General features: G+C 45.2%; 1 protein-coding gene and 2 long non-coding RNA genes across 4 annotated transcripts in view; 1 reads left to right on the top strand and 2 right to left on the bottom strand.

The window, feature by feature from the left end:
- Nucleotides 1-25,685, bottom strand: part of TANGO6 (transport and golgi organization 6 homolog) — a 255,119-nt gene that overhangs the window by 7,749 nt on the left and 221,685 nt on the right. The gene's annotated exons all lie outside the window — the stretch shown is intronic.
- On the bottom strand, nt 2,527-11,225 carry LOC144337668 (uncharacterized). Its single transcript, XR_013411080.1, has 2 exons — nt 10,677-11,225; nt 2,527-3,275 (listed from the first exon to the last, which is right to left on the bottom strand). It is a non-coding gene; the product is annotated as an uncharacterized LOC144337668 (long non-coding RNA).
- LOC144337667 (uncharacterized) lies at nt 10,857-14,868 on the top strand. Its single transcript, XR_013411079.1, has 2 exons — nt 10,857-12,777; nt 13,203-14,868. It is a non-coding gene; the product is annotated as an uncharacterized LOC144337667 (long non-coding RNA).

Here is a 25,685-nt window from a genome sequence, read left to right as displayed (position 1 = left end):
CACACTGGTATAGAGCTTCTTCCCAATCCCTGTGACTCTAGGGATCCCACACATCACAGGACTTCCTCTGGACTCCCCAAGGATCAAAGCTTCCTGCCAGCCAGGGATTGTCACCAAATCCCATGGATCAGGGGCTGAATACAAGGAGAGTTCAAAGGTAAAGTGACAGGAGCCTCTGTGGGGGGCAGGATATAGGCAATCCCACAGCGGAAACCTCTCATTATGAGTTCAGCACACCTGCTGTTCATCCCCCGACTGTATCAGGCCCAAGGACTCCAGGGCAAGGTGGAGCGGGTATGGCTGTGAGTAGGCTGGGTGCGTCTCATCCAGAGGAAAGCTAGTTTAGCTGCTTGCAGTCAGTGGTTGAAACAAACACTTTTCGCCATCTGAGAAGCTTAGGCCAAGGATATCTTTTTTTTTTTTTTTTTTTTTTTTTTTTTTTTTTTGAGACGGAGTCTCGCTCTGTCGCCGGGCTGGAGTGCACTGGCCGGACCTCAGCTCACTGCAAGCTCCGCCTCCCGGGTTCCCGCCATTCTCCTGCCTCAGCCTCCCGAGTAGCTGGGACCACAGGCGCCCGCCACCTCGCCCGGCTAGTTTTTTGTATTTTTAGTAGAGACGGGGTTTCACCGTATTAGCCAGGATGGTCTCGATCTCCTGACCTCGTGATCCGCCCGTCTCGGCCTCCCAAAGTGCTGGGATTACAGGCTTGAGCCACCGCGCCCGGCCAGGCCAAGGATATCTTAAAGAAGTACCTCCTGGTCTGAAAACTCTTTGGAAGGGGGTGGTATTCAGATTCTTTATCAAAAGAATTTAGAGAGCGCATGTCACACACACACACACACACACACACACACACACACACACACGGTCTCCTCTCTTCTCCACCCTCCCTCTCTCCAGGCGCCAGTTGGCCTGAAACACACAAAGCTGAAGCTTCAGGGACAAGGGCAGTCTTTAGGGTTAGACGTGGCTCAGAAAGGACCAGAAGAGGCTTGGCAAACTGAAAAGGGAACGGTGTGAGTAAGAGACTGCCTTGGGCACACAGGTGCACTTTCAATGGAAAAGCAGGAAGACAGTGTTTGACTCTTTCAATGAGCTTGACCTGGAACATCTGCGGACTGGTTGTATCTTTAAGATCAAAAGAAGAAATAAATGGCAAATATCTTTCTTCTCTTTACTTCCTAAATTTATTTGTTTGATTATAAAAGCCACATTACCACAATCCAGAATATATAAAAATAGAGGAAGAAAGAAAAAAGGCTCTAGTTAGACTGCCTCTCTAACACGAGCTCCATGAGTAAAGACAGTAATGAGTAGATTCATTTATACTTAAAATTATTTTAATATTTTAAGGGTTATTTACATTTCAAGGTGTTTTTTACCACTGGAACTTAGTGAATGAAATGGCTATTCTGTTCTTATTGTGTGAGATCAACAAGACACAACACGAATGGTCAAAAATAAGACATTTACAGAAATAAGGACTCTGGAAACGGTGATCTAGCAGAGGCTTTTCCATCTGTAACTTCTTAATAGGAAAATGTGTTGCTAAATAGAAAAGGACAAAAACATTAAATGCTCGCATACACTCATTGTGTCAGAGGTGTCCGAACCAGAGCGACCCCATTTTGAGTGAGGGCTGGGAAAATGAGGCTGAGACTTGCTGGGCTGCATTCCCAGAAAGTTAGGCATTCCTAACCTCTACATGTTTATGGTTAGGGGAACAGATTGATAATGTTTACCAAACAGACCCAGACTTGGAGTGTCCAGATATCCCAGTATCTGGGAACAAAGGCATTTCTAATTTTGCTTTAACTAAGGCATCCCTAATATTATAGTGGCTCATACCTGTAATCACAACACTTTGGGAGGTGGAGGTGGGTGGATCACCTGAGGTCAGGAGTTCGAGGCCAGTCTGGCCAACATGGTGAAACCCCGTCTCTACTAAGAGTACAAAAATTAGCTGGGCATGGTGGTGGGTGCCTGTAATCCCAGTTACTTGGGATTCCATCTCAGAAAATAATAATAATAATAATAATAATATTGATTCTTGCAAACTACAGCAATTAAGAAAATTAATCCTTTATCACAAACCCTTGTAGTGGAGCACATCTCCCCAAGATCTTTTTTTGTTTTCTGTTTTTTTTTTTGAGATGGAGTCTCCCTCTGTCACCCAAGCTGGAGTGTAGTGGTGTGATCTTGGCTCACTGAAACCTCTGCCTCCCAGGTTCAAGTGATTCTCCTGCCTCAGCCTCCCAAGTAGCTGGGATTACAAACAAATGCTTCCATGCCTGGCTAATTTTTGTATTTTTAGTAGGGATGGGGTTTCACCATGTTGGTCAGGCTGGTCTTGAACTCCTGACCTCAGGTGATCTACCCGCTTTAGCCTCCCAAAGTGCTTGGATTACAGGTGTGAGCCACTGCGCCCAGCCCCAAGATCTTTTTCTATCATATATAATAAGCATTATACCTAGGGTGGACGTGTTCCTCCCCTTACTTTCAGGAATGCCCTATCTGTCTATGGAGTAGCTATTCTTTCACTACTTTCTTTTCTTTTCTTTTTTTTTTTTTTTGAGAAGGAGTCTCGTTCTATCGCCGAGGCTGGAGTGCAGTGGCACGATATTGGCTCACTGCAACCTCCGCTTCCTGGGTTCAAGCGATTCTCCTGCCTCAGTCTCCTGAGTAGCTGGGACTACAGGCGCGTGCCACACCTAGATTTTTTTTTTTTTTAAAGTAGAGACGGGGTTTTGCCATGGTGGCCAGGCTGGTCTTGAACTCCTGACCTCACGTGATCAGCCCGCCTGGGCCTCCCAAAGTGCTGGGATTACAGGCATGAGCCACTGCGCCCGGCCCACTACTTTATTTTCTTAATAAACTTGCTTTTACTTTGCAATGTGGATTCGCCCTGAATTCTTACTTGCGCGAGATCCAAGAGCCCTCTCTTGGGGTCTGGATAGAGACCCCTTTCCTGTAACAATTGTATTTAGAAATTCCATCTTCTATAGAACCAAGAGATGAAGCAAATAAAGATAAAAAAGAAAGAAGGCTACATTCCACACAATCCTATCAACCACCAATTGTGACTCCCTTTGTGGCTGAGTAATAAATAAGAGGCACAAACACAAAAACAGAGGAGTAACAGGGAAGTTATACACCGAAATAAAAGACAGGTGAAGACAGGGGAAAGAGGTGAACTGCAGTTGTTGGCTGGAGATTGTCCTGGAAGAAAAAAAGTTTCTCTAGATTGAGGCCCATGAGAAGACTCCAGAATCCGACTAGTTCTGTTTAAAAACATGTTGGAATAAGCATTAGGTGTGGTATGAATCTGTCAGAAAGCAACAGTCCATCTTCTAAGCACCTTCATCTTGCCCAAGATGTGATTTTGTGGCTGAGAGATGTGAGAGGGAACAGATGAGACTATTATGGGGCAGAGAGGCAAGAATCGTCAGTAGAGAACAACTCAGCAAAATTTCCCAAATTGTGTGCAGGAGACTAGGCTAAGTATTCTGCTGAATGGCTCCCACACCCAGGAGCTCACACGCTGTTGGGGAAGCAGACGCACAGAATTAAACCTAATGGTCAGGAGGCAGGCAAACTGGGTGAAGTGGACCCTAGAGCTCCAATTACTAGCTAGGAAATTTTGAACAAACCACTTCCAGGAACCCCAGTGATCTCATCCGTAAAATGGGAATAAGTCTGCCTCCTGAAGGTTGCAGTAAGAATTAATGTATCTAAAGATCCAAGCACATGGCCGGGTGTGGAGGCTCATGCCTGAAATCCCAGCACTGTGGGAGGCTGAGGCGGGTGGTTCACCTGAGGTCAGGAGTTCGAGACCAGCCTGGCCAACATGGCACAACCCCGTCTCTACTAAAAATAGGGAAAAAATTACCTGGGCATGGTGGTGGGCACCTGTAATCCCAGCTACACGGGAGGCTGAGGCAGGATAATTGCTTGAATCTGGGAGGCAGAGGTTGCAGCGAGCCAAGATGGTGTCACTACACTCCAGCCTGGGTGACAAGAGCGAGACTCTGTCTCAAAATAACAACAACAAAAAACAAAGATCCAAGCACAAGGACTTGCAAATGGTGGGTGCTAAAGAAGTGATGGTTTGTCAATGAAGACTGTGACCTCTGTGAGGGTTAGGACCATGTCCATCCTGTAACTCTTACATCACTGAGGCCTGGAAGAGAGCCTAACATGTAGTAAATCTTTGAAGAATGAATGAATGGCAATGGTAGCTAATCCTTACATAGTACTTAGTATATGCCAGGTTTGATTCTAGGCATTTTGTCTACATTAACTCAATCCCCACAACACAATTATCATTTCCAATTTGCCCAGGTTCACACAGCTAGTAATGGGTAGATCCAGGATTCAAACCCCGGTAGCCTGACTCCAGAGTAGTGTTCTTTATTAATCACTATACTGTACCATCTCTCAAAGCAGTTGTTATTATGGCTATTGTTATTATTGAGACAGAGTCTCTCTCTGTACCCAGGCTGGGTTACAGTGGCACAATCATAGCTCACTGCATGCAGCTTTGAAGCTCAGGTGATCCTCTGCCTCAGCCTCCCAGGCAGTTGCAACTACAGGTGTGCATCACCATGCTCAGCTAATTTTTTTTTTTTTTTTTTAAGACAGAGTCTCACTCTGTTGCCCAGGCTGCAGTGCAGTGATGTGATCTCGGCTCACTGCAACCTCTGCCTCCCAGGTTCAAGCAATTCTTCTGCCTCAACCTCCCGAGTAGCTGGAACTACAGGCATGTGCCACCAAGCCTGGCTAATTTTTGTATTTTTAGTAGAGACAGGGTTTCTTTTTTTTTTTTTGAGACAGAGTTTCGTTCTTGTTGCCCAGGCTGGAGTTCAATGGCACAATCTTGGCTCACCACAACCTCTGCCTCCTGGGTTCAAGCGATTCTCCTGCCTCAGCCTCCCGGGTAGCTGGGATTACAGTCATGCACCACCACACCCAGTTAATTTCGTATTTTTAGCAGAGACGGGGTTTCTCCATGTTGGTCAGGCTGGTCTCCAACTCCTGACCTCGTGATCCACCCACCTTGGCCTCCCAAAGTGCTGGGATTACAGGCGCAAGCCACAGCGCCCAGCATTTTTTTTTTTTTTTTGAGATGGAGTTTCGCTCTTGTTGCCCAGGCTGGAGTTCAGTGGCGCAATCTCGGCTCACTGCAACCTTCACCTCCCAGGTCTCCGGGTTCAAGTGATTTTCCTGCCTCAGTCTCCTGAGTAGTTGGGATTACAGGCGCCTGCCAACACGGCTGGCTAATTTTTTGAATTTTTAGTAGAGATGGGGTTTTACCGTGTTGGCCTGACCTCAGGTGATCCACCCGTCTTTCCTCCCAAAGTGCTGGGATTACAGGCATGAGCCACCGTCCCTGGCCTCAGCTAAATTAAAAAAAAATTTTTTTGCAGGCCAGGCACAGTGGCTCATACCTATAATCCCGGCAGTTTGGGAGGTAAAGGTGGGAGGATTGCTTGAACCCAGGAGTTTGAGGCCAGCCTGAGCAACATAACAAGACCCTCTTGTCTATAAGAAATAATAGAATTAGTCAGGCATGGTGTCATGCATTTGTGGACCCAGCTACTTGGGAAGCTGAAGAGGGAAGATCAGTTGAGCCTGGGTGGTTGAAGCTATAGTGAGCCGTGATTGTGCCACTGCATTCCAGTCAGGGTGGCAAAGCAAGAAAGACCCTAGCTCAAAAACAAAAACAAATTTTTCGTAGGGACGAGGTCTTGGTATTTTGCCGAGGCTGGTCTTAAACTCCTGGCCTCAAGCAATCTCCCCGCCTCAGCCTTTCAAAGTGGTTATTATTTTCACTACTATGGAGTGGGAGGCATGAGGTACATATAACCATCTACCTTACAAGTATATTGTGGGGGGTCAAAAAAGATAATGTATGTGAGAGTATTTCACTATCATCAGCAAAGTGATAAATAATTCAAAGTATTGCTATTATTACCACTACATTAAGAAAATTTGGTTTACCACCAAGGAATAAGAATAGGAGGGGAACACCAGGTGTGGTGGCTCATGCCTGTAATCCCAGCACTTTGGGAGGCTGAGGTGGGCAGATCACTTGAGGTCAGGAGTTCAAGACCAGCCTGGCCAACATGGTGAAACCCTGTCTCTACTAAAAATATAAAAAAATTAGCTGGGCATTGTGGCATGTGCCTGTAATCCCAGCTACTTGGGAGGCTGAGGCCACAGAATTGCTTGAACCCAGGAGGCGGAGGTTGCAGTGAGCTGAGATCATGCCACTGCACTCCAGCCTGGGCAACGGAGCAAGACTCCATCTCGAATGAATGAATGAATGAATAGGAGGGGAAAGGCACAGCTCTGAAAACAAAGAATAGAGAGCAGAAGCCAAAGGCAGAGTGGCTGGGCGGATGAATAAATGAAGGGGATTGAGAGGAAGAGGAAGGTGGTGTAGATGCGAGGAAATGAATTTAATGTGGTCTGAGCACAGTATTGGGCCAGCGCGGGTCAGATGATGTTGGTGGCTGGCATACTGGAAGCTCTGATTAAGCTATGCCGCAGAATGGAAAGCATCAGGAAGAAATCTGCCCGGCAAGCAGAAAGGGGCCAGACTCCAAGGTCTTTGAGGCGAGTGGCCTCTCTAAGATAATGGGCAGGAAACAAATAAATTGGGGAAGCAGAATGGACACAGACAATTTGGACCTCATTCAGGAGCTCTGGACTGAAGAAGAATAATGCTTTCCTGATAAAACCCAAACTTTCACTTTGATGGGTCTATGAAAAAGAAATTAGGGCCAATTCAAACCTGAAAGACCAGGCTTTTGAGACACTTCACTGAAAGCGTCGGGACGGTCAGTAAAGAAAGGCAGGATTACTAATGTCTAAGAGATTTCTACCCATGCCTGACAGATAGAGAATCTCAAACACACTGAAGTTCACAGTGGCATTATTATTAACTGGAGGTTACTGAGCTTTTCAAAAACCTTTTATTTTAAAAGTATTTTTCTCTGCTAGACCTAGAGATAAATGGCAGTTTTACCCTTTCTGGATTGTGTCTGGCTGCTAAATGGGGAGAGCATCTAAACTGCAAATTGGAGATGGGGTGGAAAGGGGATGAGGCGGGTATCACGTGTGGTTTGCACTGAGAAAAAGGGAGAAATATTTAACTGGCCAACTGCCAAAAATGCTACAGGGACATGGACAGTCTAGGTTGTTTAGGGACAAAGACCAAGATGGTGGGTTGCAGTTAACCCTTGGGAGGGATGATAGCTCAGGGGTCCTAAACCAAAAATAGGCAGTCAGAACTCCCAACACCTAACTGTGTATGCTCCCCGGCTGGCTTATGCTGAGGCATGCTGCCCAAGGGCTGGAGTGGTCAGTGACCTGCAGCTGGGACAGGAGTGGCAGCCGTGGTGGCAGGAGCAGCGGTGGCAAAATGTTTCAGAATGTCTTTAAATAGCAACCTGAGGAAGGCGGCAGCTTTCCTACACCCCCACAAGCCCTGAAATAGCACAAAGGCACAGGGAAAATGGTCGGAGTGTGTGCAAAGGCAGCAGGCTACTGTTTGTGAGAAAAGAGATTGGCAGCGTTGTCCTGAGAAGGTGAGTACAACCCCAGCTTTCAAACTGTACTCAATTATCACATATGGGGGAACAGGCTTCATTGTTTCCAGTCCTTCAAGATCTCCATGCAGACAACCCACTGAGGGCACCACAGTTCTCTTTCCTTTCTGCACGGAAAGCCTCCCACGTGGGATTAGACAGCATCGGAAAAAGGCTCACTACTACTGTTTATTGTTTACTACATTTCAGTCATTGTGCTAAGCCCTGGACACACATTATCTCATTTAACCCTATGAGGCAGGTATTATTAGCCCCAGTTTATGAATTAGGGCACAGGAGGTTAGGGAGGTTTAGAGATTTGCTCAAGGACAAATAGCTAGAATTTAAATCTGCATCTGTCAGATCTAAGTTCACAAACCTTGCTTTTCATATGTGCATTACTAGGAAATCCAATATGCATGAGGACACCATGCAGAGAATTCGATCTTCCTCCTGCACCATCAAAAGTTGTTTATTTGGATGGTGCCTGGCCGGTGAGAGAAGACAGGGAGCAGCAGATGGGCTGGTGGCTGACTCCACGGTTTAGGCTTCCTTTAGGATGCCAGTTTGCTTTAGGGCACCCTGAATCACCTCAGGCTTGCCCTGGTCACACAGCCTCAGGTCATGCCTCTGTGGATGGAGGAAGTGCAGACTGCAGTCCTTAGCGCATTTGCTCACGGGAATTCAGCTCTGTGCAAGATGCTTCAGGAACGTAAGGTGCTGCAGTAGCACCAAAGGCCAAAAAACCCAGAGTCCCTGACACATCAGAGGCTCTGGTAAGGGTTTGTATTATGTGCTAATATACGCATGGCATGAACCAGACTGGAAAAAACAACCTCCCACCCACACCAGAAAAGTATGGCTATAGAGCTGGGCGTGGTGGCTTATGCCTGTAATCCCAGCACTTTGGGAGGCCAAGGCAGGCAGATCACTTTAGGTCAGGAGTTTGAGACCAGCCTGACTAACAAGGTGAAACCCCGTCTCTGCTAAAAATACAAAAATTAGCCAGGCGTGGTGGCACATACCTGTAATCCCAGCTACTCAGGAGGCTGAGGGAGGGGAATTGCTTGAATCCGGGAGGTGGAGTTTGCAGTTAGTCAAGATTGTACCATTGCACTCCAGCCTCGGCAACAGAGAGCTCCAACTCAAAACAAAATAATAATAATAATAATAATAAAGAAAAGTATGGCTACACCGTCCAGAGTGTATACCATTGCCTCTGAATGATACCATCATTCTAGTTAATGATTCTCTATCCTTACTACTCATTAAAATCCCCCAAAGAACTCTGTTTTTTTTTTTTTCCTTTGGAGATGGAGTCTCGCTCGGTCACCGAGGCTGGAGTGCAGTGGCCACTGCGACTGGCCAGGTTTTTGTATTTTCAATACAGATGGGGTTTCACCATGTTGGCCACGCTGGTCTCTAACTCCTGACCTCGTGATTCACCGCCTTGGCTTCCTAAAGTGCTAGGATTATAGGCATGAGGCACTGCGCCTGGCTGATTCTTTTTTTTTTTTTTTTTAATTTCTTTTTATGGGCCAGGCACGGTTGCTCACGCCTGTAATCCCAGCACTTTGGGAGGCCGAGGTGGGTGGATCACACGAGGTTAGGAGTTCCAGACCAGCCTGGCCCACATGGTGAAACCCCATCTCTACTAAAAATACAAAAATTAGCCAGGTGCGGTGGTGGGCGCCTGTAATCCCAGCTACTCGGGAGGCTGAGGCTGGAGAATCGCTTGAACCCAGGAGGCGGAGGTTGCAGTGAGCCGAGATCTCGCCACTGCACTCCAGCAGGTGACAGAGTGAGACTCCGTCTTAAAAATAATAATAAATAAATAAAAATTAAATTTCTTTTTATGCTCCCCAGGTAACTCTTACAATCTAATAAGATGCTCCCCAGGAAACTAATAATCTAATAATAAGGATGCAGGATGGTAGGAAAAAACACTGGCTAGGAGACTGCAAGAGAGATACCATGGTTTCAAAAGGAGAGGTCACTTTTTCATAGACTTTGCCTATGAAAAATCTAAGCATCAGGTACAGGCAAAGTGATTTGGACATAACCTATTGCACTTCTTGGAATTTTCTGAATTATCAGCAAGGATTTTATTTTCCAGAAGGCAGGTGGTCAGAATAAGTTTTGACCCACAAATTAAAATTGCATCTTTTCCCCAAAAATATTTTTAAAAATTTGTTCTTAAACATACGTATGTGAAGTATGATTCTGAAGATAAAGTCACAGGCTACCGAAATGCATTTTTTTTTTTTTTGAGATGGCGTCTCAGTCTGTCACCCAGACTGGAGTGCAGTGGTGCGATCTCCACTCACTGCAAGCTCTGCCTCACCGGTTCACGCCATTCTCCTGCCTCAGCCTCCCAAGTAGCTGGGACTACAGGCGCCTGCCACCATGCCCAGCTAATTTTTTGTATTTTTAGTAGAGACGGGGTTTCACCGTGTTAGCCAGGATTGTCGCCATCTCCTGACCTCGTGATCTGCCCACCTCGGCCTCCCAAAGTTCTGGGACTACAGGCGTGAGCCACTGAGCCCGGCCCTGAAGTGTATTCTGTAGGAAGATGAAAGGATAAGATAAATGCAGCTCCTCCTTGGCTGGGAGCAAGCATTATGGCAAAAACCTCTGCCCAGAGGGGACAAATTAAAGGAAATACATGAGCTAAAATTTTGACAGCTAAATAAATATAAATATAATGGGAAGATGCCTTTTCTTTTTTTTTTTTTAGACAGAGTCTTACTCTGTCGCCCAGGCTGGAGTACGGTGGCATGATCTTGGCTCACGGCAACCTCTGCCTCCCAGGTACTGCTTCAGCCTCTTGTGTAGCTGGGACTACAGGTGCATGCCACCACACCCAGCTAATTTTTGTATTTTTAGTAGAAATGGTTTCACTATGTTGGCCAGGCTGGTCTCAAACTCCTGACCCTCAGGTGATCCACCTGCCTCGGCCTCCCAAAGTGCTAGGATTATAGGCGTGAGCCACCACGCCCGGCCAGAAGCCAAATTTTGAAAAGCAGAGTGGTTCTAGCCAAACGTCAGTATTCATTCTGTCACTCTGCCTCAGGACTCCTTCACTCAGCTGCTTTGGTATAGCATGTCCGCAACCCAACTGCAACAACAAAAAAACCCTGTAGGTGTTTCCAAGTAAGGAGGCAAAATTCCCTCCTTAAGAGACCTTAAGAAAACTTGTTCAGACAACTTTTGCTCTTGGGAAACCTGAACACTAGATTTTGGAAGTCCCAGAATTCTCGTTTTTTTTTTTTTTTTTTTTTTTTTTTTTTTTTTTTTTTTTAGATGGAGTCTCCCTCTGTCACAAGGATTTTGGAAGTCCCAGAATTCCCAGTTTTTTTAGACAGAGTCTCCCTCTATCACCAGGCTGGAGTGCAGTGGTGCTATCTTGGCTTACTGCAACCTCTGCCTCCTGGGTTCAAGCATTTCTTCTGCCTCAGCCTCCCGAGTAGCTGGGATTACAGGAGTGGACCACCACACCCAGCTAATTTTTGCATTTTTAGTAGAGATGGGGTTTCACCATGTTGGCCAGGATGGTCTCGATCTTCTGACTTTGTGATCCTCCCTCTTTGGCCTCCCAAAGTGCTGAGATTACAGGTGTGAGCCACCTTGCCCAGCTTAGAATTCCCGGTTTAAGATCAAGATTTAAAAAGTAATTTATTGCAAAGGTGGGTACCAAGAAATTTAAGAGCAATGTTCTATGCCTCTTTTTTCTTTTTTTTTTTTTGGAGACAGAGTCTTCTCTGTTGCCTGGGGTAGAGTGCAGTGGCACAATGACAATTCACTGTAGCCTTGAACTCCTGGGCCCATGTGATCTTCTTGCCTCAGTTTCCAGAGTAGCTGGGACTACAGGCATGCACCATTATACTAAGCTAAATTTTTTATTTTTAGTAGAGATGAGATCTCACTATGTTGCCCACGCTGGCCATGCCTCTTGTAGAAATGATTTCATTCACTCAGAAACAGGGCAAAGTGCTAGCTTTTGGGAATATAAAAGTGAATGGAAGTTGGGGGCAGTGGCTCACACCTGTAGTCCTAGAAATCTGGGAGGCTGAGATGGGTGGATCACTTGAGCCCAGGAGTTCAAGAGTAACCTGGGCAACATGGTGAAACCTCATCTCTATTATAATTTAATTAAACTTAAAGAAAAAAAAGCCTTTTCACAAAGAGTGTAACATGTAGTAGAGTCCTACAGGATTAATACAAACTCATCAGATGGATAGCTGGGGGAATTTGAGGCATTTGAGGCATAAGAAACAGTATGGACCAAGATGTGACCAAGATGTGGAGGCAGGAATCAGGATGGCAGATTATTCTGGGGCTGCCATGAGCTTCTCAGCGCATAAGAAGGCAAGCACGGGACAGAAAGTCATAGAAGGCAGGTGGGTCCAGATTACAAAGGGCCTTGTATGTCATGCAAAGGAGTCTGACCTTCATCTGATAGACCACAAGGAACCACTGAAAAATTATTAGTTGGGACCAGACTTCAGCAGATTTGCATCTCAGAAAGATCTCTCTGGCTGTAGTCCCATTACCATCCCTGGGTATCTAAATACCTGTCGACCCAGGAGAATTAAAGAGTAGAAAGTGACCAGGCCAACATGGTGAAACCTCATCTCTACTAAAAATACAAAAATTAGCTGGGTGTGGTGGTCGCGCGCCTGTAATCCCAGCTACTCGGGAGGCTGAGGCAGGAGAATCATTTGAACCTGGGAGGCAGAGGTTGCAGCGAGCAGAGATTGTGCCGTTACACTCTAGCCTGGTGACAGAGCAAGACTCCGTCTCAAAAAAAGAAAAAAAGAAAAGTGGCCAGGCGCGGTGCCTCACGCCTGTAATCTGAGCACTTTGGGAGGCCGCCGTGGGTGGATCACCTAAGGTCAGGAGTTTGAGACCAGCCTGGCCAACATGGTGAAACTCCGTCTCTACTAAAAATGCAAAAATTTCTGGGCGTGGTGGCTCACGTCTGTATTCCCAGCACTTTGGGAGGCCAAGGCAGGCGGATCACTTGAGGTCAGCAGTTCGAGATCAGCCTGGCCAACATGGTGAGACCCCTGTCTCTACTAAAAATACAAAACATTAGCCAGGCGTGGTGACGTACGCTTGTAATCCCAGCTAATTGGGAGGCTGAGGTGGGAGAACTGCTTGAACCCGGGAGGTGGAAGTTGTAGTGAGCCGAGATAGCACCAATGCACCCATCCCAGCCTGGGCAACAGAGCGAGACTCCGTCTCAAAAAAAAATAATAATAATTAGCTGGGCGTGGTGATGGGTACCTGTAATTCCAGCTGCTTGGGAGGCTGAGGCAGGAGAATCACTTGGACCCGAGAGGCAGAGGTTGTAGTGAGCCAAGATCACGCCATTGTATTCCAGCCTGGGCGACAACAGCAAAACTCTGTCTCAAAAAAAAAAAAAAAAAAAAAAAAAAGAGTAGAAAAGTCCAGTGGTTCAAGACCATCCTGGCTAACACAGTGAAACTCCATCTCTACTAAAAATACAAAAAAATTAGCTGGGCATGGTGGCAGGCGCCTGTAGTTCCAGCTACTCGGGAGGCTAAGGCGGGAGAGTGGTGTGAACCCGGGAAGCAGAGCTTGCAGTGAGCCGAGATCGCTCCACTGCACTCCAGCCTGGGTGACAGAACGAGACTCCATCTCAGAAAAAAAGAGAAAAGTCCAATGGCTAAGGAAGCAGAAGTCCCAGGAACCCAGGTTTGTCCTACTGCACTTGTAATACTTCACCTCTTCCTCAAGTATAATCTCAAGGCAGTTCTAATTAGTTCCTTCAGAACAGTCAGGCTGGCAATAAGACAGCCTGGGTTTGCGTTCAGTTCTCCTGCTTACTGGCTGCGTGGCATCCAAACGTAAACCTTCTGGACCTGAATTTTCTTATCTATAAATAGAGTTAATAAGCATATGTCTCTCAAAAGGTTGTTAGGGGGACTCAGTGAGATAATAATGTAAAGAATTTAGCGCTCTGCCTGCCATACAATAAACCCTTAATCAGGGTTAGTTATATTACTATTAAGAATCAAACATTGGAGGACATGGAATTTATTTGGCGCAGATTTGCTATGAGCAAACAATCCATGGGGTGATGAGCAATGAGCTGGAACAAACCCCAGAGCATCAATCCAGACTGTCATTTCGCGTCACCCCAAGGAAGGTACCCTTAGTCAGAACTCCTCCCTTTCAGAGGATGGAGCAAAGATAAATGGGTTTTGCAACCCATAGGCGCATCTGATTATCAGCATAATCACTCTCTGGGAAGAAATAATCCCCGAATCAGGTTGCAGACAAGGAGGAAAAGTCCCAGGACTGACTCCCCAGCTTGGCAGCCCTGAAGGTGTCTGGTCTCTTTCAGTTTTTCTCTACCCCCTGCTTTTTTTAGTTCTGTGTACATTGTGGGAAGTTGCTGGATCGCGTAGTCTGTGGTTGGACTGTGCTTTTGGCAAGAGGTAGGGGAGCATGAGGCAGGGTAAAAAAAGAAGCCAAGGTTGTTTCCTGCTTTTGCTCTCTTATAGAGCTCCTGCTGGCAGGTCCTAGGAGGTCAGGAAACCTGGGTGCCCGAACACTTTCCCGTCACTGTCTCATCATTCTTCTGGGCTGGTAGTAAATATGCCAAAGGAATGTGGTCTGGCCTCTTTTCCTTTTGGATACCATGGTTTCTGGGATTAGAAGCAGCCTTCTGTTGGCCATGATCTGTGCAGGGAATGCCCAGGTGACTAAGAATTGGAGTCCTTCAGGTGAAAGGGACACAGAAGATGGTGTGTGAGCTCTGGAGCTACACTGCCTGGGTTTATCTACTGCCCTGACGCTTAATAGTTGTTGAACAAGTTACTTATCTTCTTTGTCTTAGTCTCCTCATGTTTAAAATAGGGATAGTAGAATTCTGTGAGCCTATTTGGCTTAGGAAGCTGGCCATAAATAAAAGAAAAAATAGTGATAGTAATCATACTGAAATGGGGTTACTATGAGGATCTGGTGAATTAATTAATGTAAAGCACACAGATATAAGTGCTGTCATATATAGTAAATGCCTAAATAAAGGTGTTTTTGTATAGTTTTAATTTATACTCTATTTTTCAGAAACACAACTACCATATAAACTGAGAGCGTATTTTTATTTCTTTGGGATTTTACAAAGAGCAATTAACCATTTTCGAAAATCAGGCCATTCACAGGAACCTATAGTCCCAGCTAATCGGGAGGCTGAGGAAGGAGAATGACGTGAACCCGGGAGGCAGAGCTTGCAGTGAGCCAAGATCACACCTCTGCACTCCAGCTTGGGCAACAGAGCAAGACTCCATCTCGAAAAAAGAAAAAAAAAAAAAGAAAATCAGGCCATTCAAGACTGGGCGCGGAGACTCACACCTGTAATCCCAGCACTTTGGGAGGCCCGGGGCGGGCGGATCACAAGGTCAGGAGATCGAGACCATCCTGGCTAACATAGTGAAAACCCCTCTCTACTAAAAATACAAAAAAATTAGCTGGGAGTGGTGGCGGGAGCCTGTTGTCCCAGATACTCGGAGGCTGAGGCAGGAGAGTGGTGTGAACCCAGGAGGTGGAGCTTGCAGTGAGCCAAGATTGCGCCACTGCACTCCAGCCTGGGTGACAGAGTGAGACTCCGTCTCAAAAACAACAACAACAACAACAACCACCACCACCACCACCACCACCAGAAAATCAGGCCATTCAGTGTCTCTCATGGTACTCCTGAGTTGCCAATATAAGATGTCTGAATCAATTTGCATTTGTAGCAATTACATTCGTGGTCACTCACTATATAAAAGCAACTGAATAGTTCATTATATCTTAGAGTTAGCCTAGACACATTAAAATGCATAGTATTTTATTACAAATGACTATTCTTTTATTTCTTCTTGATATTACAATTAGGGCATGATGTTGATTTTTAAAATATGCATGTAGGTTCAGCTATAAATTTTATTTTGGGAAAATAAATAGAGCACTAAAAAATACTGGTTATAAGACTTTGCTATAATAAAAGTACATCGGGTCTGATATACAGGAGGAGGCTGATGGAGTAGACTTTCCCAAACCTGGTGCTTAATTTGTCCTCTAACTCACCTTAATGATGTTACCTAAAATACCACGGATAATCAGACAAACCTTCTTCCAGATTTTTTTTTTTTTTTTTTTTTGGGAGGGGGGACGGAGTCTCGCTCTGTCACCCAGACTGGAGTGCAGAGGCGCAATCTCGGCTCACTGCAAGCTCTACCACCTGGGTTCATGCCATTCTCCTGCCACAGCCTCCCGAGTAGCTGGGACTACTGGCGCCCGCCAGCACACCCGGCTAATTTTTTGTATTTTTAGTAGAGACGGGGTTTCACCGTGTTAGCCAGGGTGGTCTCGATCTCCTGACCTCGTGATCCTCCCGCCCCGGCCTCCCAAAGTGCTGGGATTACAGGCGTGAGCCACTGCGCCCGGCACCTTCTTCCAGATGAACAAGATGAAGGAGGGAATTAAATAAGAGGAAGAAGAGGGAAGGTATTCTATTTCATTAGTACTTGGCCAAGGTAAGTTACCAGTAATAACTGGTAACTTGCATTGCTAATGAGTGCTAATTCTTCCTGGCATTAACTTTGGAAAATTATAAACTATTGTCTCTTCATGAGCTTTAGTTGCCTAATTCATAAAACAAGACGGTTGCATTATTTCCTAAAGTATCTTCCAAGGAACTTGGCCTGCTTATGATGAAAAAAGGGTTCCTTGGTAAATGAATTTAGGAAATTGTTGGTTTTTTTTGCTGCAGGACTTCGCAGACTCCTTAATAGGTTAACATGTACTGAGTCTCCAAGAGGAGAATGTCTAGTTGTATACAGCATTTTCTAAACTTATTGACCAGGAAGACCTTATTTCAAAGGAGCAGCTCATGAAGTTAGTGTGCCAGGGACATCTCTGTGAAATATAAATTAAATAGTCTAAGTCCTCTTCTACTTCTAACATCTTAAAATTCTGTGACATTAAATGTGTAAATGAGAGAATCTTGGCCATTTTAAATAACAATCAGAAGAGTAAAGCAAAAGCTAGCCTACAGAAAATAAAATATTGTAAGTCTGATGTAGAAGAGGAAAACAAACCAAGTTCTAACACATGTAGATCTATGTAAATGATTTTGCAGAAGAGGCAGAAAGGGAATAGTTTTAAATGCTAAGTTTCTACACTGTCCCTTATGTCATCACTAGCAAAGGTTGAACATTTATAGCTTAGCAATCCCAGTAAGGTACTGAGTCCTCATCTTTAATTTTCCTTTTCCTTTTTCTTTTTTTTTTTGAGATGGAGTCTCACTCTTGTTGCCCAGGCTGGAGTGCAATGGCGCGATCTCGGCTCACTGTAACCTCCGCCTCCCAGGTTCAAGTAATTCTCCTGCCTCAGCCTCCCAAGTAGCTGGGATTATAGACGCCCACTACCACGCCCAGCTAATTTTTTTGTATTTTTAGTAGACACAGGGTTTCACTATGTTGGCCAGGCTGGTCTCGAACCCCTGACCTCAGGCAATCCACCTGCCTCGGCCTCTAAAAGTTCTGGGATTACAGGCGTGAGCCAGCACGCCCGGCTCAGCTTTACTTTTCAAGCCCATCACTAACATGGTGTGGATTTGGCCAAATTACTGTTGAGGAAATCTATGGGATTATTCCCTAGTCCTAGGCATTGGCCCCAGCCTGACTTTGCACAAATGGCTATGGTGGAGGCTGAACCTGATTTTACATAAACTAGCAACCACACACACCGCACTTGGCCCAGCCAAGTTGGCTGATCTGGGGATGAACATGTAGTCTTAGTTGGAACATTAAGCTTCCTTTCTACAATTTTTGCATTTGGGTCTAGAAAGGGAATCTGAGTGTTGGATATAACACTGGGCCACCATCAGTGGTTATGTTGCTGCAACAGGAAGAAAGCCGGATTCCAGGACAGGGGACCGAAGCTGAAATGAAAGGGAAGCATGGGCAGGAGATAGAGTACTTCAGTTTGCGATTCTGAGTCGCTGACCCCCCAGCTCTATCTCTGCTTTTCCCACAACGTGGTTGTTCAGCCCTTCTATGGATACAACAGGCTAAACGCTCCCTTTGTTTAAGCTTGTTTAGATGAGGTTTCTTTTACTTAAAACCAAAGAACTCTGATTACAGTCACACAGTCCCTTCATACCTACTTTCTCCATTGATAAAGACGGAAGAATGAAGCCTGTCTCCCGAAAGCTGGTGGACTGAACATATGCACACATCACTGCTCTCTCTTGAAATCCCACTAAAATTATGTAGAGGGATAAAAAAAATTGGCATCTTTAAGTTATCAGAACAAAAAGAACTAACAAGACAATAGCAACAAAAGTTTTGATACTAGAAAGTAGTTGGATGAATCCTAGGGTCATGGTCTTGATTTGCCCAGGATAATACATTTTATACCTGATGCCCTGGTAATAATTATTAATAGTATCCTCTTTCACCCTCAAAAGTGTCCCAGTCTGGCTGATAAATTGATTCATTAAGCCTAAGAGTCCCAGAAGCAGGCCTAACGTACCACAGAATCTCAGAAAATTTTAGGAGCTGATGGCACCATGCCTCTTAAAATCAGGGTGAACAGAAGACCTGGTTGAGAGTATGTCTGAGTAGCAATCACGTTCCCTGAGCCCTCTTCTACTACTCTCTGCATGCAGGTAACTATCCCTCCCCAACCAGCAGAAGCCGGGAGTGTTTACCCTTTGGAGGGTTCTACCAGAGAGACTCTGGATAGGTAGAGACTCTGGATAGGTAGACATTAGATGCAGACAGAGATGGGAGTGCGACGGTAAAAACAGGAGGATAAGTGAAAGGCTACATACTGAATGGTGAGACCTCCATCATTCTCTTTCCACTCATCTTCCGGAACCCTCCAGCCAGGCTTTTATCCTCTATGGGAGACCAAGATTCTCTTTTTTTTTTTTTTTTTTGAGACAGAGTCTCGCTCTGTTGCCTAGGCTGGAGTGCAATGGAGCGACCTCAGCTTACCGCAACCTCTGCCCCCAGGGTTCTAGTGATTCTCCTACCTCAGCCTCCTGAGTAGCTGGGATTACAGGCCCCCTCCACCATGCCCGGATACTTTTTTTGTATTTTTAGTAGAGACAGGTTTTGCCATGTTGGCCAGGCTGGTCTGGAACTCCTGATCTCAGGTGATCCAGCCGCCTTGGCCTCCCAAAGTGCTAGGATTACAGGCGTGAGCCACTGTGCCTGGCCGAGATTAAGATTCTTTTCTGCCAAGCCCCCAAAAAAGACTTCAACATAGTCACAGTACGGAGTCTCCCAGTGAAATCACCTGGCCAGATCATCACCCTCTTATAAAGTCCTCTAGTCCATAAATAAGTACTTGTACACAGAGTATTATCAGCTTTTGAGTGCTCTGTTCTTAAATCTTGCAGTAGGCTTAGAAGTAACCAGTCCAGACAAGAGCAATAGATGAAGGCTTATAGGAGACATGCCTCCAAGAAGATGAAGCTGTTAGATTACCTGATGTGTTTGAACCTTTTATGAGATTTATAAACTTTCAGCAAAGATTGGGGATGAATTAATGATAGGTTCATAGAAGTAAACACGAGACATTTATTAACTTCAGAGAAAACTAAAATTCAAACAAGAAAGGAAATGTGATCATAGAATAGATAACAGTTTTAGTCATAATAATATAAACACTGAATGCTGATATTAAAAACCTGTAATGTAACTAAATAGAATGGAGAGGAGGAATATATGTATTTGTGAGAGCATGTTAATAATAATAATAATGAACACATATTGAGCTTTTAGAACCTATACATGCTAAATGCTTTTCATAGATAAACTCAATTAATTCTTATAACAATTCTATAAAGTGGTACTATTATTATTATTTCCATTTTATAGATGAGGAAGTTGAGAAGAGAGGTCAACTAATTTGTGCAGGGTCTCACTGCCAGCAAGTTGCAAAGCTAGGATTTCAGCCTGGACATCCAGCTCCGGAGTCCATACTTAAAGCCAAAGCCACTGGACTGCTTCTTCATCCCTCCCACATAGGCCAGTTTTTCCACCTTTGGAACAGAAGCTGAGGGGGCTCACTTTTATACATGAGATCTACTAGGAGATCAAGTGAACTGAAAAATCAAGGCTGGGTGCAGTGGCTCACACCTGTAATCTTATGACTTCGGGACGCTGAGGTGGGCAGATGGCTTGAGCTCAGGAGTTCAAGACCAGTCTAGGCAACATGGCGAAACTCGGTCTACACAAAAAACACAAAAATTAGCTGGGTGTGGTGGTGTGTGCTTGGGACTTCCTCAGCTTGGCCTCCTCTCAGCTACTCGGGAGGCTGAGGTGGGAGGATTGCTTAAGCCCAGGAGACTGAGGTTGCAGTGAGCTGAGATTGTGCCACTACACTCCAGCTTGGGAGACAAAGAAAGACCCTGTCTCAAAAAAAAAAAAAAAAAAAAAAAAAAAAGAAAAAAAAAAAGAAAAAGGAAAAGAAAATAAAAATCAAGGCCTGAGAGCAATGGCTCACACCTGCAATCCCAACATTTTGGTAGGCCAATGTGGCAGGATTGCTTGAGCCTAGGAGTTTGAGACTAGCCTGGGCAATATAGGGAGACCCTATCTCTACAAAAAATTTTAAAAATTAGCCAGGTGGGTAGTACACACCTGTAGTCCCAGCTACTCAGAGGCTATGGTGGGAGGACTGCCTGAGCCCAGGAGGTCAAGGCTGCAGTGAGCCATGATGGTGACACTGTGCCACTCCCACCTGGGTTTATAGAGCAAGACTGTGCCTCAAAAAAAAAAAGAAGAAAAAAGAAAAAAGGAAAATCAAGAAATAGCAGTATAAGCATATCATCTGTAAATATGGAAATATATACATATGTGAGACAGTCTTGCTCTGTTGCCCAGGCTGGAGTGCCATGGCGTGATCTTGGCTCACTGCAGCCTCCATCTCCTGGGTTCAAGCAATTCTCCCGCCTCAGCCTCCTGAGTAGCTGGGATTACAGGCGCCCAATATCATGTCCTGCTAATTTTTGTATTTTTAGTGGAGACAGGGTTTCACCATGTGGGCCATGTTTCACCATGTTGGTCAAACTCCTGACCTCAGGTGATCTGCCTGCCTCAGCCTCCCAAAGTGCTGGGATTACAGGTGTGAGTCATTGTGCCCGGCCTTTTGTATTTTTAGTAGAGTCGGGATTTAATCATGTTGGCCAGGCTGGTTTTGAACTCCTGACCTCAAGTCAGGATCCACCCACCTCAGCCTCCCAAACTGCTGGGATTATAGGTGTGAGCCACTGCGCTCAGCCGGAAGTAAATTTAAAAACCAAAACAAAACAGCGAAACAAGTGGAAAATGGTTGCTGATGGGGAATAGGAACACTGGGTGAGAAATAAGCTTTGTAAAACTATTGTTTTAAAAATACAGATATTTATGCAATTTTATTTTTATTTTACATAATATTTAATTACATTATATTTTAAATTATGCCATCAATTTAATATGTAATTTAATTACATAATATTTTTATTTGGGGGGAATAAAAATTAAATTAGAAAATAAATCAACAATAAAGACAACCCAATTAAAAGATGGGCAAAGAAATTGAGTAGACATTTCTCCAAAGATGATATACAAAGAGCTAAGTGCAATGGCTCACGCCTGTAATATCAGCACTTTGGGAGGCTGAGGCAGGACGATTACTTGAGCCCATGAGTTTGAGACCAGCCTAGGCAACATAGTGAGACCCCATCTCTACAAAAAATAAAAGAATTAGCGCCAGGAGCAGTGGCTCATGCCTGTAATCCCAGCACTTTGGGAGGCTGAGGTGGGTGGATCATGATGTCAGGAGTCCGAGACCAGCCTGACCAACCTGGTAAAACCCCGTCTCTACTAAAAATACAAAAATTAGCCGGGCATGGTGGTGCATGCCTGAAATCCCAGCTACTCAAGAGGCTGAGGCAGGAGAATTGCTTGAACCTAGGAGGCGGAGGTTGCAGTGAGTCAAGATCGCACCTCTGTATTCCAGCCTGGGTGACAGAGCAAGACTCCGTCTCAAAAAAAAAAAAAAAAAAAAAAAAAAAATTAGCCAGGCATGGTGGCATAGTTTAGGATACTGAGGTGGAAGGATTGCTTGAGCCTAGGAGTTTGAGGCTGCAGTGAGCCATGATCATGCCACACCACTCCAGCCAGGATGACCATGAGACCCCATTTCAGAAAAAACAAAAACAAACCTAACAAGCTCAACATCTTTAGCCATGAGGGAGATGCAAAATCTAAACCTTATCACTTCATACTTGATACATGCCAGAATGTATGATGGACAATAACAAGCATTCGTGAGGATGTGGAGAATGTGGAAACCTCATGCATTGCTGGTGGGAATGTAAACTGGTGCAGTCACTTTGAAAACAGTCTGGCAGTTCCTCAAAAGTTAAACATAGAATTACCATATGACCCAACAATTCCACTCCTAGGTATATACCCAAGAGAAATGAAAACATATTTACACAAAAACTTCTACACAAATGTTCATAGCAGCATTATTTAAAATAGCCAAAAAGTAGAAACATCCTATATGTCCATCAGCTGATAAACAGATAAACAAATGTGGCATACCTATACAATGGAACCTTATTCAGCTGCAAACATTAAGCTCTGATATATGCTACACCATGGATGAGTTAGGCAGGGTGTGGTGGCTCACGCCTATAATCTCAGCACTTTGGGAAGCAGAGGCAGAAGGATCGCTTGAGCCCAGGAGTTCAAGACCAGCCTGGGCAACATAGTGAGATATCATCTTTATAAAAAAGAAAAAAAAAAGCCAGACATGGTGGCTCATGCCTGTAATCCTAGCACTTTGGGAGGCTGAAGGGGGTGGATCACTTGAAGTCAGGAGTTCGAGACCAACCTGGCCAACATGGTGAAACCCCATCTCTACTAAAAACGCAAAAATATCTCGGCATGGTGGCACGTGCCTATAATGCCAGCTGCTCGGGAGGCTGAGGCAGGAGAATTGCTTGAATCTGGGAGGCAGAGGTTGCAGTGAGCCGAGATCACGCCATTGCACTCCAGCTTGGGGGACAAGAGTGAAACTCTGTTTCCAAAAAAAAAAAGAAAGAAAAAAAATTTTTAAAGAAAGAAAACATGGGCCGGGCGCGGTGGCTCAAGCCTGTAATCCCAGCACTTTGGGAGGCCGAGACGGGCGGATCACGAGGTCACGAGATCGAGACCATCCTGGCTAACACGGTGAAACCCCGTCTCTACTAAAAAATACAAAAAAAAAAAACTAGCCGGGCGAGGTGGCGGGCGCCTGTAGTCCCAGCTACTCGGGAGGCTAAGGCAGGAGAATGGCGTGAACCCGGGAGGCGGAGCTTGCAGTGAGCTGAGATCCGGCCACTGCACTCCAGCCTGGGCGACAGAGCGAGACTCCGTCTCAAAAAAAAAAAAAAAAAAAAAAAAAACATGGATGAGCCTTAACCACGATACTAAATGAGTAGAAGGAGGCAGACACAGAAGGCTACATATTGTATGACTCATTTATATGAAATGTCTAGAATAGGCAAATCCATAGTGAGAAGGTAGATTAGTGATTGCTAGGGGCTTGGGGGAGAGAAGAATGGGGGCGTGGAGTATGGAGTTTCTTTTGGGGGGCAATGAAAATGTTGTGGAATTAGATATTGATGATAGTTGCATAACTTTATGAATATGCTAAAAATGCAGAATTATATACTTTGAAAGGGTGAATTTTATGCTATATAAATTATATCTCAATTTAAGAAACTGTGACAAGAAATACAAGGTAAGGGGAAGAGCGGGCTCTGGTGCTACTGATGAAGAGAGCACACTCATTTTACCTCCTTCGGGTCAGCAGCAGCAGCCTTGCAGAAGGCCGGCCCCATCTGCCTGGGCCTGGCTTTGACTTTCTGCTGTTCATCAACTTCTCTCAGCTTGGGTCTGTCCCCAGCCTAGTACTGCTCCTTTTCCGACACCCTTTTGGCCCTGCTCTCTGAGGACCCTGACTCAAATCCTGGGACAAATAAGCCCCTGAAATCTCTAGGAGTAACTCTTGTAATTAAAAAGGCAGAGCATCTTATACAAACTATTTCTTTCTTTTTTTTTTTTTTTTTTTTTTTTTTTTTTTGAGACGGAGTCTCATGCTGTTGCCCAGGCTGGAGTGCAGTGGCGCGATCTCGGCTCACTGCAAGCTCCGCCTCCCGGGTTCCCGCCATTCTCCTGCCTCAGCCTCCTGAGTAGCTGGGACTACAGGCGCCCGCCACCGCGCCCGGCTAATTTTTTGTATTTTTAGTAGAGACGGGGTTTCACTGTGGTCTCGATCTCCTGACCTTGTGATCCGCCCTCCTCGGCCTCCCAAAGTGCTGGGATTACAGGCTTGAGCCACCGCGCCCGGCCTATTTCTTTCTTTTTTTTTTTTTTTTGAGATGGAGTCTGGCTCTGCCGCCCAGGATGGGGTACAGTGGCCGGATCTCAGCTCACTGCAAGCTCTGCCTTCCAGGTTTACGCCATTCTCTTGCCTCAGCCTCCCGAGTAGCTGGGACTACAGGCGTCCGCCACCTCGCCCAGCTAGTTTTTTGTTTTTTTTTTTTTTTTTTTTTTTTTTGAGACGGAGTCTTGCTCTGTCGCCCAGGCTGGGGTGCAGTGGCCGGATCTCAGCTCACTGCAAGCTCCACCTCCCGGGTTTACGCCATTCTCCTGCCTCAGCCTCCCGAGTAGCTGGGACTACAGGCGCCCGCCACCTCGCCCGGCTAGTTTTTTGTATTTTTTAGTAGAGATGGGGTTTCACCGTGTTAGCCAGGATGGTCTTGATCTCCTGACCTCGTGATCCACCCGTCTCGGCCTCCCAAAGTGCTGGGATTACAGGCTTCAGCCACCGCGCCCGGCCTAAACTATTTATTTTCTTAACCAGGGTTTGCCTTCTCTCTCACAGAGAAGTAGGAGAGTAATCTCCAGTATTAATGGTGAACCCACCATTCATAAATAACCTTATTAGGAAGAGGCTTCGGCCATCAGAGTCCAATACCGAGCTCACGTGACTAAAAATCATTCCTGTGTGGAGGCCTGAGTTTGCCTCAGAACTTAAACCAGCCATCAATTAATAATTAATCCCCAGGAAGCTAAGGCAGGAGGATTGCTTGAGCCTAGGAGTTTCAGGCTGCAGTGAGCTCTGATCATGCCACTGCACTCTAGCCTGGGTGACAGAGCAAGACATCCATCTCTTTAAAAAAAATTAATCCTGGCAGGGCACAGTAGTTCACGCCTGTAATCTTGGCACTTTGAAAGGCAGAGGTGGGCAAATTGCTTGAGGTGAAGAGTTCGAGACTAGCCTGGCCAACATGGCAAAACCCATCTCTCCAAAAAAAAAAAAAAAAAAAAAAAACAAAAAATTAGCTGAGCATGGTGGAATGCACCTGTAATCCCAGCTAGTCAAGAGGCTGAGGCACAAGAATCGCTTGAACCCAGGAGGCAGAGGCAGCAGTGAGCTGAGATTGAGCCACTGTACTCCAGCCTGGGTGACAGAGCAAGACTCTGTCTCAAAAAAAAAAACCTCACAAACTCTTTCCCTGAAGATGCTTCCAGGCTTTGCTTATTTTTGAAGAAACAATCTGATGTTAAGACTTTTTATCATTTTGAAGGAATTAATTCTAAAGCTGAATACTGATCTCCCAGTAGACAGAGCAGAGAATAGATTATTCTTTTGTCATCTAAAATTAGGGATTACAAGGAAGAAAAGCTGCTCTGGGAATTATCTTTTAATACTAAAAAGCAAGGGAAAGAGTTTCAATATAAAATGCTGGCATACCTAGCCACTATAAATCCATGTGCAAAGTTCTCAAATATTTCATAGTTCTTCTAAGAAGTCAACTTTCAATAAACTATGTAGAGGGCTGCAGCAGTAGTTACCTTGATAAATCAACTCCCCAATCACTCATTTTTTTAAGATCAACTTTTTTTTCCAATTGTATATATATTCAATTCTCGTTATTTGTGGTAGTTATGGTTTATAAAGTTGCTGTGAGTGCTGCATTAGCAGATATTGAACCACTGCTCCTAGGGGAAACGTAAGATTAGG

This window comes from Macaca mulatta, chromosome 20 (assembly GCF_049350105.2).
Source record: "Macaca mulatta isolate MMU2019108-1 chromosome 20, T2T-MMU8v2.0, whole genome shotgun sequence".
Classification (NCBI taxonomy): Eukaryota; Metazoa; Chordata; class Mammalia; order Primates; family Cercopithecidae; genus Macaca; species Macaca mulatta.
This window is presented reverse-complemented; position numbering and strand designations above follow the sequence as displayed.